A 15,819-nucleotide genomic window follows, 5' to 3' on the forward strand; every position below is an offset into this window, starting at 1 on the left:
GTAAAATTTGCTTGGGGAAGTCTCAGGTTAAAAGAACAATATACAAAAATCCAGAAACATAGGATGTTCAGTGACAGGCAAGTGGTCCTGTGTGGTTGGAACTAAGATATGGGGGAAGATGAGGCAGGTTTCCAGCTTGGGTAACTAGATGGAAATATCATTATATAAAGAGACTGCTAGAGGAAGGATGAGTTATAAGGAAAGAGAGGATAGAAGAAAATGTGTCCAACTTTGGGTGAGTTGGTTTTGGGAGGCTGGCAGAAGCACCATATGGGGATATGCAGCAAGCAGTTAGGAATTTGGAGTAGGTTGAATTATTTTGACTCAAGTGATTTGTCTGCCAAACCAAATGTCCCTCCTATAACTATATGAATATGCACTACAGAATATTTTAGAGATAACAGGCTTCAAAATTGAAAGAACCACTTGACAGGCTATTTTTCTACCCTAAGAGTTGAATACCTTTCTTTCTAATTATTCTTATTTATGTATCTTGTGAATATTTCACACACATTTACTCTTACATGTGTTATGTATACCTGTTTCAGATAGCATTGAAAAATTCATCATATAGTTCTTCTCAATTATGCCCCACAGAAGTGATAATTAAGGCCATATCTTTCTAGATACACTGGTTCCAACATTTTGGCCAAAAAGTTCTTTTGGAATAAACTTATGCAAGAGTTCTGAAAGTACTTTCAAAGTCAAGAAAATGAGTTACAAGTTAAGTAGGCCTGAGGAATAACGTGGATTTTATCGTTGTGAGTATCTGGACTGAGAATTTCTTGTAGATCTTCAGAAAACTAGATTGAGGGTGGTTAAACATGAATGTTTCATGTTTGGGACAAATATTGCCTTTGGATGATGGTTGATTTCTATCCCCTTAAAAATAATGTGTCTCACTGGAGTGAACATATTTTTTGTTTGTTTCTTTTTTTTTTTTACTATTCTAGACACTAGGAACTAAGAGGCCTCATTCAAAATGACACCAATTGGACCAATCCATTTGGCTAAATTAAAGCGTCTTGAAAATTTTTTCATAGAGCTAATGACATTTATTAAGCTTTGAGACATCATAAAAACTCTAGAAACACTAATCCTTTTTTTTTAATATCCTAGAGTATTTATAGAGAATTTCATGTCATTGTTCCACGACTGAGAAAATTAACATGAATAAAATATTATCTTCTTAGTTTTTCAATTGCTGCTTTTACCTCTAGGAAAATTTTAACTCATAATTTACATCTGCCTGATGCTACTTGAGTACTTATTTGGTAAAAATTAGTTGTGCTGGTAATTTATATTTACAGAGAAATCAACCCAAACAAAATGTCTTTTTGAAAGACCACTTTTGTGCATGTTTTCAAAAGCATCGTATAGAAAAGATTCTGGGAGCTAGTGACTGGACCTTAATGTTTCACTTTCTCTCCACTCTAAATGGCAATTTCTCTGCCTTTCCTGTGTCCAGTGGATGCTAGGATTGTGGATACATGGGTATCATTAAAGTATGGGGCTCTGGAAGAGAGCTGAACTGGAGTCTTCTTCCACAGTGGTCAGGTGAGAAGCTGGATATCACTGTCAGCATGCCTTGAGCTTGGATCAGAACTTGGGGGATGTGAAGGAGTTTGGCTCTCCATGATCAGAGTTAAGGTCAACAATTTTCATAAAATAGTCTTCCTGGTCCCAGCAAACCAAGGAGGAGCCCACTGCACACTCCCAAGGCAAGGAGATAGTGATTATACCCGGGTGGGGCTAGTGGCCACCCCCTGCTGCTCCAAGCCCACCATGGTAGAGAATATTCCACTTTCCATCTCTTGAAGGACAGCCACTACTGAGTGTCTCCTTCAACATAGCTAAGCCTCAATGAGCTGACAAATTAAAAATAATCACATACTCTCGTACGTTGGAGGGGGCAGAGGGTGTGCAGCCAGAAAACAAACAATCAAACACAACATGGTGTCCAGGAAAACAGAACTCTTGGAGGAGACAGACCACAACTCTGAGTGTGAGTATTTAAATACTCAAATACTTTGAGTATTTAAGAGTAATATGAGTAATCAAGAATCAAGCACAGTCATAAAAACCACAAAACTAAACATAAAACACACATGAATTTTATGACTTAAAAATCCATAGGTTGATGAAGAAGAAAAAGGAGCATTGAGATCTAAATTACTGGACTTAAAGGTGTTTTTATCCTAAGCCCAGATCCAACATACACAAATGAAAACGTGAGAAAAAAGAAAAGAGACCAGGAAGTGAGATCCAGAAGACCAAAATGCCAGTAAGCAGTATTCCAGAAAAGGAGAAGGGAATCAATGTAAGAAAGAAATATGAAACAAATTTCAATAAGACCTACAATTTGGCAGTGGGAAGCAATGATTCCCAATGTCTTCCCTGGAGGAGAGAGGTGCAGGGAAGGGAAGAAAGAGAGAGAGAAAGTATTCTCCATGTCTCATCTAATGGAGGTGGAGGGAGGCGAGGGGGGTATTTAGTATCTTGTTTTCAAATAATGGTGGGTAAACATGAGTCTGAATAAGTGTTGGGAAATGGAAGGCAATCTGAAGGGAATAGAAAATTAGAGTAGAACTTTCAATTAATAAGGAAAAAATTGGAGAAGAAAATAACTTGAGGAAACTCAAAAAACTAAGGAAGAAGAAATATAAAGTAAAGTATATAATAGTGTAAAGGGAAATGGAAGGAACCAAGTCAGGAGTTTCCATTATTACACTAAACATGCATAAAGGAACATCTCCCATGAAAAGGCAGAAGCTTTAGAGAGGGCTACAAAACCAAATTCAGCCATACACTGCTTACATTTAAAACAGAATGGTAAAGGAATTTGAAAATAAAGAAAAGAGTTTGGGACGGCCCAGTGGCGTAATGGTTAAATTCACATGCTCTGCTTCAGCAGCATGGGGTTCACCGGTTCAGATCCCGGGCATGGACATACACACCGCTCATCAAGCCATGCTGTTGCAGCATCCCACGTACAAAACAGAGGAAGAGTGGCACAGATGTTAGCTCAGGGACACTCTATCTCACACACACACAAAAAAAGGCCGTTTATACTAGACATAAAATAAAAGAAAGCAAGAGTGGTAATATTAATGATACATGAAAAAGAGTAGACTTAAGATGGACAGCATTATAAAAAGATGATACAATATGTTAGACAATTATAAGAGACAAAACTTACAAAGAAAAAATACTAGCCAAAAACCAGTATGAACCCAAACCCTCAGGAAATAAAGAAAAACAATGAAATGCAAGGAGAACTTGATAAAACATAAATTTTGTGGGCATTTTTAATATAGCTCTTTCTGAATTGAAAGATCAAGTAGACAAAAAGTAAGGACATAGAAGAATTGAACAATACAACCAGTAAATGTCATTTAATAGATACATGCAGAACCCCTCAAATAGAAAATAGACAGATTTGTGTGTGTGTGTATGAGTGTGTATACATGAAACAATTACAAAAATCCATAGTTTGGCAAAAAAAAAAAAAAAAACCTTAATAGATTTGTTGAAGAAGAGATTTTACAAGCAACTTTCTCTGTCACAGTCAAATTATAAAACAATTTACAAAAAGATGACGCCCTCCAAAAAAACTCTTGGTCCTATTCCCAATATGAAACATTTGGGACCTAGCAACGACTGTAAGCAGAAGAGAAGCAGAAAAGAAAAGAAAAAAAGGTGGAAGGAGGGAAGGAAGAAAAAGGGAGAGAGAGTGGGAGAGAGAGGTTGGTAGGTAGGAAGGAGAGAGAGAGGGAGGGAAGGAAAATAGGTAAGAAGGAAAGAAGGAGGGAAGGAAGGGAAAAAGAACTTAAAAAGAGGCAAAGAACAAACATTTAGAAAGAACAAAAGCACAAAGAAAAAGAATCCAAGAAAAATTGAATAAAGATTAAAAACTGGTGCTAGTGAATAAAATGAAAAACAAAATGAGTAGAAAGTATAATTAAATCTGAAAAGACCTATAAAATAGAGAAACCCCTCAAGAGCCTGCTGTGGGAAAATAAGAAAAGAGAAAATGAGAAACATATCTTTTTAAAGTTAGAAGTTGAAGAGGCATAACTAGAGATGCAGAAGGGATTGGATTAAAATGCTGTTAAAGGAACACAACATTCAACGGTGGCATGGAGGAAACAAATGATATGCCAGCAAAATGAAAATTACCGCATTGATCCCAAAAATTCAATAAACTTGAATAGTGAAGATGTTAGAAGAACATGGAAGGTTATTAGAAATATAGTCCACCTCTTCTTTGAAGAGGGGGTCGAAGTCTTGAGGTGTTGCTCTTTCCAGCAGAGAGAGGTCTTCTGACACGCACCTGGGATACCGAAGGCTGTCCGTCTCCCAAGAACTAGACAGAGGGTGGGGGTGCTTAATTGAAAATTCAAATTCAGAAAATCCAACTTAAAATTTGTCTCTTTAGTGCACTTCTGAAATTATGTCTCACGGCCAAAATTAAGTCTTCAGAAACATTACAACTGTGAAAAACAAACCTGTGAAAACCCAGCCTTTTCGGAGCTCTTCCTCAGAACAGCATGCTTTACGTTGCTATTGGAATGAAAGAACATCAATGTTCCGAGATTAAAATGTGTCTCGGTAAATGTGTTCCTAAAAAGTTATGGGTAAATCAAAATTGGTTCATTCATATCTTTCCATTGATTTGCATTATCATTTCACAGACGACTTATCTTCATTGCAAATTTTTTTTTGAATTGGCAATGCCTGTTAATATTTTGGTTTCAAGTTTCTCTCAGCCCCTTTGTTCATGTAGTTAACCATCTATAAAACGTTTCCACTCACAGTGGCCCCACCAATCCACACAACGGATTATGTGGAATATATCCTGACTTCTCAAAGTGGCTGGCTGCTCCGATCCTCAGAGCCCTCACCTGAATGCTCTAACTTTCCCAACCATCCGCAACATTTGAGGAGCAGATGAAACCCCTGAGAGACAAACCAACAAAAACTAGTCCTTATCCCTCCACTCTTTTGCTACTTATCACACCTGGCACTTTCCTTTTTAAAATCATATTATTGAGAATTGGAGTCAAGTCAAAATTCCACCCCCTGAGGTCTTTATGGTTTTGAATAATTCACTTAGCCTCTCTGAGCCTCAGTTTCCTCATCTAAAAAATGTAAGTAATAAAGCCTGCCTTTCACTAGGCTGTAACGGGGATCAAAGTTTAAATGGAGCAATATATGTGAAAGTGGCTTGTAAACCATAAATGTTCCCACCATGGCTTCATCCAGCTGTCCGGAATGCACCCAAGACATGACATGTCTGAAACGCAATTCATAATCTTCCCCCACAGACTGGATCCTCTGTGTGGATTTCATATCCCAATTCATGGTAACATCATTCATCCACTGTAGTCATCCTTGGCTCCTCTTCTCCTTCATTCCCCATCCACTGAGCCAACAAGTCTTGTAGACTCTCAGAAATATTTCTAAAATCTAGTCCCTTCTGTACATTAGTAGTGGCATTGCTTAATTTATGGTCTTATCCTCTCTTGACTGGATTTTTGTCATAGCTGCCCAATGTTTTCTTGGGGTAAAAGTAACATTTATTTGGTAGTATCACTAATACTCTCAATAATCCTATGAGATATGTATTGTCCTTTTATAGATAAGTAAATTGAGGCTACAAGATGTTAAGGATCTTGCCCAAGGTACACGTGGGAAGTATATGTCAGAGCTGGCTTTGAATTTAGGACTCTCTTACTCCAAATTCATGTTCCTTCCACTACGCCTCCAGAGAAAACACAGGGCTACTGCTGCTGCTTCTCTTCTCCTCATCTTCTTTCTTCCCCACAAGCTCTGTAGATAGTCATTCGTTATATAAAAGTTAGGAATTAATTTAGACTGAATATCAGGTACATTCTGCCTACATTCATCACTCTATTCCAGGGTCTCTCAACCTTGGCATTATTGGCATTTGAAGCTGGATAATTCTTTGTTGTGGGGGCTATAACGTGCATTGTAGGAAGTTTCATCAACAACCCTGGTCTCTACCTGTTACATGCCAGTAGTACCCACCTCCCTCAATATGTGACAATCAAAAGTCTCTCCAATCATTATCAAATGTCCTTTTGGGGGGGCTGCAAAATTGCCCCTGTTCAGAACTACTGGCCCACTTCTAGAGGTCTCCTGGCCCCCATAGATTGTACTTTTTAAACCATGCCTAGAGATGAAGACTTAGGGACCAAACCTCCTTTGGTTTTGGCAGGGGTTTTATGAAGTCTAGTGGCTTTGTAGTGGTCTGTTGCTGGTCTCTTGTGTTCCAATATCTGGTTTTTTACTTTTCTTCTTCCAAATTATCCTCCTCATTTCCTAGCTCCAATAACTTCACCCTTGACTCGACAGACTTACTAAAAGTCCTACATTATTTTCTAATTTAGCTTAGTTACCCTATTCTTCCAAGATTGTGATATTCTACCTTGCTCTTCTTAGTTCTCCAGACATAAGTTTGACGATCAGTTTTGACTAGGCTTTAGTCCCCAGTTATTCATTCAAACACTAATCTACTGTGTTACTGTGAAGGTATTTTGTAGATGTGATTCAAGTCCATAATCATCTATTTTAAATCAGAGAGATTATCCTAGATAATCTGGGTGGACCTGATTTAATCAGTCGAAAGGCCTTAAAAGCAGAATTGAGGCTTCCTTGAAGAAGAAATTCTACCAGTAGACTGCACCTTCAGCTTGTGCCGGGAAATTCCCTTCCTGATGGCTGCCCAGCAGATTTTGGACTTGCTTAGCCAACCTCCACAATCACATAAGCCAGTTCCTTGCAACAAATCTCTTAATATATATCTCCTACTAGTTCTGTTTCTCTGGTTGAATCCTGACTGATATGTTAGTTTTGCTCTTTAAACTTCTGTGCCCATGGTTAGATCCCAGGTACTCATTACCATAACTTCCCTTTATTGCCACCCACTTGCCTCTGGAGTTCCACTCGCCCATGGAAGTAGCCACTGAAGAACCTCTCCAACACCCATTACCTCCCTACCTGGCTGTACCTCTTGTTTTCACCTACCGTGAGATTTCTTCTGATGTCAGTTGCACACCCAATGGCCTTGCCTCCTGGAACCTGCCTTCTAGATCCATCCAAACCACCTCCTCTAAATGATGAGTCTGTTCATTCTGAAGTTCCTTCTACCTCAAATCTCTCTAGTTCCATCCAAAATGAGATCCAACTACCAATGCTACATGAATAAATAAAACAAGTTGTTCCATAGAAACAATGGGAGTCCCATTTCTTTTTTTTTTTTCCTTCCTTTTGCTGAGGAAGATTTGCCCCGAACTAACATCTGTTGCCAATCTTCCTCTTTTTCCTTGAGGAAGATTTGCCCTGAGCTAACATCTGTGCCAGTCTTCCTCCATTTTGTATGTGGGTCGCCACCACAGCATGGCTGCCAACAAGTGGTGTAGGTCCACGCCCAGGAACCAAACACTGGCCACCGAAGCGGAGTGTGCCAAACTTAACCACTAGGCCATGGGGCTGGCCCCGAGAGTCCTATTTCTTACTCAATATATTTCAGCCCTGGAAAGAGAGTGAGAACACAGGCAAAGAGAAGGCAGTTTTTTGCCGATACCCCTCCCTAAACACTGAGAAAAGATAGGCGATAATCTCATTGACACTCTATTAAGATTGTAATTTTCCCTGGAGAATCACATATGCCACCTAGAAATAACTATGGTTCTTGGAATTTTTATCAACAAAGATAGGATTTGGAGTAATAGTATGTTTTTTTTTAAGTTTCCCAGCATCTACTAATAACAATACCAAAGAATATCCATGAATATGCAATTCTTTAGCAAATTAATTTTTATATAAAGGACATTTCTTAAAATGGGTTTTACCTGTGTTTGAGTCCATGTCCAGTAGATGTGTGGCTATGCAGAGTTTTGATGTTTGAAAGTTGTCCAGCAGGAGTGTGAAGCATCTACAGAAGAAGACTGGGAGTAGCTCATAACCCTGAGATCACTACCCTTGGCCTTCCAGATAGAATGGTTAGAATCTGGTCAAGTGATTTATTTCCTAGAATAGCTTGGCTTAATTTTTGACTAATGGGGTAAACAAATTTTAATCTTATTAAATTAAAAAGTAAAAGAACTCCAATAATTTGGGCTATTTTTATGTCAGCATACACTTTCACAATGGCTTAAGTATAAAAAAATTTCATATTTCCTCAGTTGCAACGGTGAGTGGTAATAGGCATATTTAACTAGAAATATTCTAAAAACAGTAGTTTGAGACAAAATGCATTTACCCCTCAACATCAGCTTTGATCGTACTGTTTTCTTTACATCATGTGCCATGGCTCACAAATCATAAGTTAAATACTTGCAAGGAAAATATGCGATCCCATAGCGAAAGCATCACTGCTGTAAATATTTTCATGTTTTAATGGGGACTTTGGGGTATTGTTCTACAAAACAATATCCCTTATGGTCCAGAGATAGCGAACAGGTTTGGGCCTTTTTTTTTTTTTTTTATTGGTTTAGCTTTTTCTTGAATACCAGTGTCAGCACATGTGGTTCAGTGGATCCTGTTTTTCCCTTATGTATTCCAAATCATTGTCTTTTTTGATTCTTCCCTGTTGTAGAATTTTATACCTTATTCCACACAACCTAAATTCCGAAGATAGTCAGATATAAGTGCATATTTAAAAACTTTAAAGAAAAATGGAATATAAATAGCCATATTGTTGTCATCTTTGTTTCAGATTTCCAGGTTGGGCAGTTCTATTAATCATATAGAATATTCCCTGAGGAAATTCAGATAGATCCACTCCGGCCACCTATAGATGGTGGCATTTAGAGCACTCATTATAGCTTTGTCTCCTATAACTTCCCTTCTCGCATCTCCCACGATGGCCAACCTGGACATCCTTCTGTTCTTTGAACAAAATCTGTCCTCTCTTTCTTCAGTAACTTTACTCACCATGTCTCAACCAGCTAGTATCCAAGAATTCCCTTTCCCCTTCCATCCCTCCAGTCCTGGCTGAAATGCCGCTTGCTCCTTAGAGCCCTCCAAGATTCCACTAGAAGGAAATAATCTCTTCTCCCTTTGAATGCCTTTGGCATCTTGTCACAGTTCTCAGTTTATATCCTCCATTATCATCTTTTGTCTATAATTAGATTCCTTAAAGACACAAATCTGTCCTAATTATTCTTTGAAATGCCACAGCACCTAGCAGAGTGCTTAGTATAAGTGAACACTGAGTAAATATTTACAAACTGAATGAATAAATGAATTTGTGGCACAATTTACCTGTTTGCAACAGTCTTGTTCAATTTGCCAAGAAGTGGTTTCCACAGAAGAGATATTTATACAGCTGTTGAATGGAGAGCTTAAATGGAGTAGCATATGTGTGTTGAAACCAAAATAACTCATAGAGACGGCAATAAGTCAATGTAATGAAAAGAATCTCTTGAAGTCCTACTATGTGTAAATTACTCAGAAGATTTGATCCAAACATCAACGGATGATGATAGTAACTTACACATGTGTAGCCCTTCAGAATTTCTACATAGGCTACTCTGACATGTCAATCTTTTTCTTTTTTGGTTCTATTTCTACTCAGTTACACGGTAGTAATACCATCAGGAGAATCTTTGAAGGCACAGGGCAACAACAGATAATGTTTCTACCATTTAGGCGAATTTTGGGGTCAGAATTCTTTTTATACATCTCATACAGAAAAGTATTTAGGTCAGAATTAGTCTATACATCTCATTATATAACGAGAGCTGAAAACCAAAAGAGCTTTTCTTTGGTAATTGAACAGGAAACTAGAGAAGGTGTATTATTTTTGAAACCACAAATGTCACTCTATCAATTTCGCTTTTTTTCCAGGTCTTTGATATCTTAGGAGATCTTTCTCCCTCCCCCAAGCCCTCACATCTGGCCGTTCTCCAAAAATTACTTGTCAGTGGAAATTTGCTCACACAGTGAAATAAAAACCCTAAGCAGATAAAGGAAAAGAGAGAAATCACTTGCCAAGCTAAATGCCTTAATAGTAAGTTTATTACCTTGTGTTTCTTTTTTTTTTTTTTTATAATTTTATTTATTTATTTATTTTCCCCTCAAAGCCCCAGTACATAGTTGTAGGTCATAGCTGCACGTCCTTCTAGTTGCTGTATGTGGGATGCGGCCTCAGCATGGCCAGAGAGGCGGCCCGTAGGTGCACGCCCGGATCCGAACCCGGGCCGCCAGCATCGGAGCACGTGCACTTAACCGCTAAGCCAGGGGGCCGGCCCCCTTGTGTTTCTTTTTGATACTTTAAAATCTTTAAACTTTGCAATAGAAACTGCATAATTGGTTGGGGTTTTTTTTTTTTTTTTTTTTTGGTGAAGTATTTGAAGTTAGAGTCACAAAAATGAGGGATTTTATGGTCTATTATAAGCTTTTAAAGGGAAGAGATTTATATAAAGGAAGAGACTGAACATCATTAATATTTGTAATCCCTATACTTTTGTAATTTCAAAACTCAATGTATTGGTTGAATTGGCCCCTTACAAAAACTAAGGTGTAAATGAAGGCTTTATCTATCAAACTAGTCTATTCATTCTCCATATTGTTCATAATGGTGGTTTACTATATTTTTTCACTTTTTCACTGATTCTATGAGTTAAGAGATCCAGCTTTGTGTCTTGACTCTCCTGCTTAATGTATGAGAAATATGTCTAACACTTGTAGAACGTCCTTTGAGGAGAAGCAGGCAATAATTGTTTTTAATGCACTTTTAAATTTAAGGCATCTCGTATTAGCAATTTTGGAAGATAATTTTGCTAGCTCTTAGGAAGTTCTAGGTTTTCCATGTCTAATTTTAGGAAATAAAAGGGGAAGTACTAGCTCTGTTACATAATTAAAGAAGACATATTTCCCCAAACTCTATCTAAAATGTGTTATCCTATGATTATTAATTAAAGAGCTGACATATAATTGTATGTAAACAGTGAGGCAAAAGGTCTATCATCTAAGAAAAGGGAAAAAAGAAAAGTCTCAAAATGCAGTGGAAGGATTCACAGAGGCAGATGAGAACTGATTAGCATTTTGTTTCCTACCGGTGATATTCAAGTATGAATTCAAGCACGATATTGACGTTGTCTATGGAGGGCTAAATGTTTCCATTGGAAAGCAAGAGTGATAACCGGCTATTGAATGTGAGTGTTTGAGTAACAGATTATTCAACAGTGATTACTTTCTGTAGCCAAAGCTGGAATAAGGGAAGAAGCACCAAATGCACGAATCTTCTTTTGTCCAGGATCGGCTTTAATTACCTGCCTTGTCTTCTATCACTGTCTCCTTCCGCTCCCTTGCTCCTCTGCTTGTTGCTATTTTGGTGTCTTTCCCTCTCTCTCTTCTCTGTAAAGTTGTCAGAAAAGAGTTATTGTTGAAGTATGTGACACATTCATATTGGAACCCTCCTCCCATCCAAAAGAATAGCCTTTTCGAAACAACTTCAAAACTATTCTATCAATCAGAAATTTGCTTTTTGAGTAGGAGTTCAAAGGCATAAGAGGAAAATAGTCCCTTAGATCTCTGTTTTGATTGGCTGAACCCCTTTAAATAATTTATATACGACTTGTAATCACAATATTTCTTGCCTGATGAGCTTCTATCCTTGAATCAATGATGGGGAAAAAAACCAATACACTAAGTTGTTGATAGTAACCCCTGGGGAAAAGATTTCTCTACTAGAGCATTCTTACTATAACGATTGGAAATCTGGAAATGTAACAAAAAATTGAAATTATGAAGCCACCGAAGGAAACTATTGCATGTAATCATCGTTGTCTTTCTCACAGCTTGACACCATGACAGCTTGATAGGTTTACTGCAGTTGGCATTGGATTGGTCTGGCTCGCTAAATGGCAGTTATCTCATCTGCCCTTGATTGAGCTCAAATTAATCAAAGGCTTCTGAAGTGATGGCTTTTGTGTACTGGGGGAAACAACATCATTTTAAAGATTGTTGCATCTTAAAAAGGTACAAATATATGAAGACATTTCCAGACAGAGTTCCTCTTGAGTTACTGCTTCGTCTTACAAAAGACTTCCATCTGGGACTTTTTCATATTTTTCTGATCACATTATCTATGAATAGTGCTGAAAGGATATTAGCCCAACAGGCACATTGCGAAGAGATTTCTCTCAGCAAACATTTTTTGAATATGATATAGCACAATGTAACACAACAATTCCAACTGTCTGGTTCTAAAACCAGAAAAGTATATACACTTAAATGTCATACCTTTCCATTTTTATATGTCACGAGGGAGAAAAGTGAAAAATGGCTAAATCATAACAGCATGAGTTGCTGATCAGGCCAAAACTTAATATTCAAAGCAGCTGTAACAATGGGAAAAATATCAAAATTAAGAAAAACGATCCTCTAACTCACTGGACTCTATTCTTCTCAGTGCCCTAGCCATGCTCTGATAGAAAGTAGATTGCTTAGGGAGGTACATTAATTATTTTAGGCCACTAGGTTACAATGCTTTAAGACCACTGGGCACTAAATGACATTTGAGGACAGATTGAGTCACTGGGCACATAGAGTCCATTTAATTGATAGTTATGTAAAGTTATAGGCTACCTGTTACATTTTTAATTCAATTCTCAGAAGTGGCTCCAATGGCCTAGATAGTATGTATTCCTATGTGTCACTAGCATAAGAATTTATAGTGTTTCTACTAGCACTATGGAACTATTATTTTAAAAGATTCATATTAGTTAATAATATTTTTTTCTCCGGAAATGTTATAAGAAAACTATATCAGCTGTTTATCCACCACTTTGTTGTTATAGAAATTGACGTACAAGGATTTGGAAAGGCATTCCAAGTTATAGTATCAAGTGAAAGAGATTGGAAAGGTATTATTAATTTGGTGTTTAGACATTTGATAAACTTCAGAAAGGAAATCTAATTCAGCAAACGTAACACCATATTTTATTGACAGTAAAATACTTTTTTTTTTTTTTTTTTGTGAGGAGATCAGCCCTGAGCTAACATCTGCCAATCCTCCTCCTTTTTTGCTGAGGAAGACGGCCCTGGGCTAACATCGGTGCCTATCTTCCTCCACTTTATATGGGACGCCGCCACAGCATGGCTTACCAAGCAGCGCGTCGGTGCGCGCCCGGGATCCGAACCAGCGAACCCCGGGCCGCCGCAGCGGAGCGCGCGCACTTAACCGCTTGCGCCACCGGGCCGGCCCCGACAGTAAAACACTTTTAATTACAAAACACACAGTTAACATAATAAATGCTTTCAAAAGTACAAAAAGATTCATAAACTTCCTATTTTTTTGCAAAAAAATGTGGAAAACATATACCTTAGAACTCAATAAACATGGTGATTTGGAGAGTCAAGACCAAAAATATTTTTTTATTAAGAAATGGCTTACACAGACTCAATGAAAAATCAATTCCTCCTTGAAGTCTTTCTATCTTCTTTGCTCCTACTTTTTTTTCCTTCTTTTTTTGTGAGGAAGCTTGGCCATTAGCTAACATCTGTGCCCATCTTCCTCTGTTTTATGTATGGGATGCCTCCACAGCATGGCTTGATGAGTGGTACATTGGTCCGCACCCGGGATCCAAACCTACAAACCCCAGGCCACCGAAGTGGAGCGCAGAAACTTAACCACTATGCCATTGGGCAGGCCCCATTGTCTCCTATGTTTTGATATCTGCATCATAGCATCTCTCATAAGGGAATGTCCATAGCGTGTGCATATTTGCAACCCCAAAACCTTGCACAGGGATCCACACAGGAGAAGTAAACGTGTCAATTAACGCATATTTTAAAGAATTCTATACAAGAGAAACAAAGTATTGAAAAGAGAATTTTTCATGTACTGTAAATATCCAGCACAAATTTGTCAGTAATAGGTTAATTTTTAAAGACATACAGAAGCATTCCAGTTATATATACTTGTTTCTATGATGTTTAACTCAATAACGTTTCCCAAAGAACAGGATATACAGAAAAGCTAATCACTAAGTTAACTTGAAAGGAATCAAAAAATTCCTTTGAAAAAACAATATTTTTGAAAAAAAAATAATGAGAGGAAAAAGCAACCACTGGCTATTTAATAAAGAAAAGCAATGGTTACATGTCTATAGCACTATCAATGACAAGTGTTAATTTTCTGGTCATCAGTAGTAAAACTATTAAGGTAACATAATTAAAAGTTGTGAAGGGATCAGAATGTAATTTATTTATCTCACAAAGTTTCTGGATTGACAGCTCTGCTGTTACAGATCCAGGTAGTAAAAGTGTTTCTTTACAATCTCATCTGTCAGTCAATCTCTAGATAAATTCGAATCCCCGCTAAGGACCAAGGCCAGGGCCTATCTTCTGAGGCTGCCAGCAAAGTTGCTATTAAGGTTTTTCATTACTACAGTCCCAAAGTGATGTAAGAGTGGAAAAATGCAATCAGCGTTTTGTTGATTATTACTCTAAAGCAGCGAATCTTAACCCTAGCTACACATTAGAATCAACCAGGGAGCTTTTGAAAAATACAGATGCCTAGGCCCACCCAGAGAGATTTGGATTTAATTGGTTTTGGGGGAAGTCCCGTCAAAGGTATTATTTAAAAGCTCTCCAGATGATTTTAGAGTGTGACCAGGGTTAAGAACCAGTGCCCTAAAGGAAGAGAAAATTCACAAATTCCATTGTTCATCCCCACTGAAAATGGAGGATTTCAGCCACTCCTAAACATTCCTCTTCTTTCCCAGGATAGAAATGAGATGTTGTAGAAATGGCATAACGTTTGGAATCCGGAGGCCTGGCTCTGATCCTGTTTCTGTTGTCTCCTAGCCCGGTAACATTGGACAGGCAAGTCCTGTAAAACGGGAATCACAATAATACCTCTCTTCCTTACCTTCCAAGATTTGGAGCAGAAATAAACAAGATAAACAAGGTCATGTATAGGAAGGCCCAGTGGAAATGGCAAAGCTGTTATCAGTCTCCCAGGCCAGTTGTGTCCCTTAAGCACTAATTGACAGGGGTACTAGGGCCCTGTGAGGCCAGGAAAGCTTTTTTTTTTTTTTTTTTGTGAGGAAGACCGGCTCTGAGCTAACATCCACTGCTAATCCTCCCCCTTTTTTTTCCTCCCAAAGCCCCAGTAGATAGTTGTATGTCATAGTTGCACATCCTTCTAGTTGCTGTATGTGGGACGCGGCCTCAGCATGGCTGAAAAAGCAGTGCATCGGTGTGCGCCCGGGATCCGAACCCGGGCCGCCAGTAGCGGAGCGCGAGCACTTAACCGCTAAGCCACGGGGCCGGCCCCAGGAAAGCTTTTTAAGATCAATGTTGGTGACTCTTCAAATAGAGTAATTTGTGAGACTATTTTTGCCCTCTCCCTATTAATTCAAGGCACACATGTTTGCAAAGGAGAAATAAATTGTGTAGAGTTCAAGTTCAGCTCCATTCTTATTTGCAAACAGCTGGGAGCATTCTGCAGAGCCAGAAGCAAACGCTGCTCCCTGTGCCACCAGAGGGGTCTAAAAGTAGCTCCCACAGAAGGTTTCCTTGCACTGGAACAGCACTTTTTTCCTGTAAAATGCCCACTTATCACAACCAATTCTTGGTTGACATGCTTTCCTCTCCAAAAAATAATCCAGTTCAAACAATGCTTTCTAAAGCTCTTGCCTCTCTAATGATAACTATCTGCAAACAGAGCATCACGTCAATCATCAGCTCTTCGGGAGGACCACCTGGGTGACCTACACCTCCCCAGGCTCTGTGGCTGATGGAGGAACCCCCATGGCAGACCTCACCCCAGGGACAAGG

This window comes from Diceros bicornis, chromosome 29 (assembly GCF_020826845.1).
Source record: "Diceros bicornis minor isolate mBicDic1 chromosome 29, mDicBic1.mat.cur, whole genome shotgun sequence".
In the NCBI taxonomy this organism is placed as follows: domain Eukaryota; kingdom Metazoa; phylum Chordata; class Mammalia; order Perissodactyla; family Rhinocerotidae; genus Diceros; species Diceros bicornis.